This window comes from Cupressus sempervirens, chromosome 1 (assembly GCF_028749045.1).
Source record: "Cupressus sempervirens isolate cs-2001-9-10 chromosome 1, ASM2874904v1, whole genome shotgun sequence".
Taxonomy (NCBI): Eukaryota; Viridiplantae; Streptophyta; class Pinopsida; order Cupressales; family Cupressaceae; genus Cupressus; species Cupressus sempervirens.
In genome coordinates, this window is record NC_143118.1 from 338245654 (window position 1) to 338249096 (window position 3443).

At 33.4% G+C, this 3443-nt stretch overlaps 1 pseudogene; it reads left to right on the forward strand.

The window, feature by feature from the left end:
- Positions 1 to 1059: 1059 nt before the first annotated feature.
- LOC149577586 (vacuolar-processing enzyme-like) lies at positions 1060 to 2432 on the forward strand (annotated as a pseudogene).
- Positions 2433 to 3443: the final 1011 nt, after the last annotated feature.

Consider the following 3443-nt stretch of genomic DNA (forward strand, 5'->3'; position numbering starts at 1 on the left):
TTTCTAGAGAGTGGGCATTGGAGTGCATGAAAGATCTCCTCCTTGGTAAAGTGGTGGACATTGGCCCCAATTACTTTGACCATGGAGGACCTGGAGTACTTGGTGAGTAACTATATTTTTTTAAAATTTGAATTGCTACCTTTAATTGTCTCTAGTGGAATTTCCAAATTGTCAATGAATACTCAAACTAAAGAGAATCTAAAAGCTTAACATTTTTGCATTATTTTTTAGAATAGATTTCCTAACTGCTCTAGGTTGTATAACCCTCCATATACTAAATTGGATTGTTATTTAAAGAATTTTTGAATGACATTGTCCCATTTATGATAGAGACATATCCCATTGTTTCTAAAATTGTCGCAATAGTGAATTTTACCTCACTTTTTATAGATTCTCTACTGGACTGATCAGATTTATTGGGCTTGTTTCTAGAAAAATAGTATTCCTACACTAAAATAATCTATGCATATTCTTGATAGTACTCTAATATGTTCCTCCATATGCTTTTGTAGTCATTTGGAATAGCTCAAAACTAATGCAAGAATGGAATCAAGCTTAACTCATTCCATGTCACTTGTTTAGTAGGCTTAATATGGTCGATCATTCATTTATTGTCTTTTGTAGAACAAGATGCATTTTCAACCATCTTAGATAGGGAAAACTATGCATATTCCCTCCCAATGCCCTAATGTGTCCACTCATATGCATTTTTAGATATTTGCTACATGTTAGTCATAAAAGAATGGAATTGGTCATAAGCCATTCCATGTCACATCCTTTGTCAACTTAATATGTGTAATCATTTAGGCTTTGATTCATGGTCCATTAGATTGATCTCATGGATGTCATTAAAAATCTTCATTCATTCATTCATTTATTGTTTTTTGTCTACAACTATAGCTTTTTACTAGAAATCTTTAACATTTTCCACTTGAAGTCTCCATCATTTGCGGCAAATACAGTTCTCATGTTTTTCTAATCATTTGTTAGAAGAAATCAGTATGACTTATGCAACTATGATACATAGAGGTGATGATGATGTTAGTTGTGATTGCAGGTATGCCCACCCTTCCTTATCTATTTGAAAATGATTTCATTGAAGTCCCAAAGAAAAAACATGTTTTTGGCACATTTAAAGAAATGGTGAGGAAATACAACCATTGAAGAAATGTAGGACTATTGTTTTTTCCTCATTTTTGAAGAATTAGCAATGCACTTTAAGTCCATGTTTAGTTTTCTTTCTTTGGTGGCTCATTGATTTAACCATTTGCATCATTAGCTCATTTATATTGAGGCATGTGAAAGAAGAAGTATTTGTGAAGGTCTTCTACCAAAAGATCTGAATATCTACTCTACAATAGTTGCCAGTGCAAAAGAAAATAGCTGGGGAACTTACCATCTCAGAGTGTCCCCGTCACCCCCTCAAGAGTATTTCACATGCCTTGGAGATTTGTACAGTGTTGCATGGATGGAAGACAGGTTAATATTTTCTCTTTCAAATAGCAACAATTAGTCTAATAAAATTCATTTTATGGGTAGTCTTGAGCACACAACTCTTTACTAATTTAATGTGAATGGTAGTGAGATGCACAATTTGGAGTTAGAAACAATAAAGTAGCAGTACCAAATGGTAAGCAACTTCAAAAAGATAGGAAGCTTCCCTTGAGTTGGATAATCTATGCATATAATATAAGTGATAACATTTCATGGCCCTAATTTATGTTAAATGCTATAGAAATATGTTTCTCAAGTCTTAGTCAGGGGATTAACTCAATGAAACTAATGAGGACATTTAATGGGGTTTGAATAAGAAAAACACCAGTTAGACTGTACTTTCCTTCTAGCTTTAAGACATGTCACACTTACTTCATGGGTTTTAATATTTAAGTTTTCTTTTTGTATTCATCACATTCATGTGCAAGTTCTAATTTTCACTTTCTGGATTTTATAAGGGTTATGGTGCTAGTACTACCATTAATAGTTCAAATTTTTATTGAAATTAATAAATATATTAGAAAACCAACTTCATTTGATCCTATTTTTGATAAAGTGGAACTAGAAGGAACTTGCTATTTCTAAAGTGTATATATTGATACAAAAAATATTAGCAGGTTAAAATGAGGACATCAGATCATAACACATACAAGACTGGATCCCACATAATGCAATACAATGACATCCCTATTAGCAGAGAGCATTTGTTTCTATACATGGGAAGTGACCCTAAAAATGCTAATGCTATGTTCACCTTTGACAATAGGATTGAACAAGTTTTTGATGAAAAGGAAGCAAGGGCTATAAATTAGTGGGATGCAAACCTTCTTTACCTATGGAAAAAGGTGGTCAAGAAACTGACCATTGACTACAACAATAGCATTTCTAGGAATTGTCCATGGGGTTGTAGTCTAGATAGCCAAACCCAAACTAGGTAGAAGTCCTTTGAGAAAATTAGTAGCTATATCTACTAAATTAACCACATTGAAAATAGCATAAACACTTTTTGATATGTGTCCCTCTAGATACTCCAGCTCAACCTTAGTCAAAGTCATGCCAAATGAGGGACTCCAATGAATCAATTTCCAGCCTCTATAAATGTGGTTATGAAAAACCATTTTCTCAAATACTTCAATCTGTGTAGCTTCATACTCTAGAGCAAGTGTCAGCTAGGGATTGTCCCACTCTCCCCATATTATGTATCTCCTAAATGATTTCCTTTTAGCATATAACCTTTTGTGCATAGTTTTTGAGTTTGCTTATTGTTTTGGGCATATTAGTGAAGAAGCATATTAGTTACTATTAGTGTTTAAGACAATTTGATTAGTTATAGTTGGTGTTTTCAAGAATTTTATAAAACAATTTCTTTTGGATTTTATTGTGTGTGTTTTTAGCATCATTCTTTTAGATCACTCTCTATAATCCATCATCAGCCAAATGAGAGAGTGTAGGATGCATGAAAAATGTCAAATCATACGCAAGGCATGTGAACTATTTTATAGAATGTCTGAAAAAAATTTACACCTAGGCATTGGTCAAAATTTTGACCAGTGCTTGGTAGTTCTACGAGCATTGGTCAAAATTTTGACCACTACCTGGTAGAACTTGCACCATGGCTCTAGAAGGTTTTTGAGCACTAGATTGGTCAAAATTTTGATGTGAAAATTTTTGACCAATTTTTTGGTCCAAATTTTGATCAACCTGGGTCAAAATATCAACCAATAATGGTCAAAAGATGAGCTCAAATGTACTAGTGTGTTCTTAGGTTTGACATGATGATTTTCAATCTTGCTCCTACACAAATTAACAATATTTCCTTTCTTACCACAATAATAACAAGTGGATTTGGAGTTCTTACCTTTGTTATTACTTTCTTCAGGAACTTTGGATGATTCTCCTTCTTCAGTGCTTGTGTACCCTAGTCCCAATGTATCATTGTTGGATCTAGG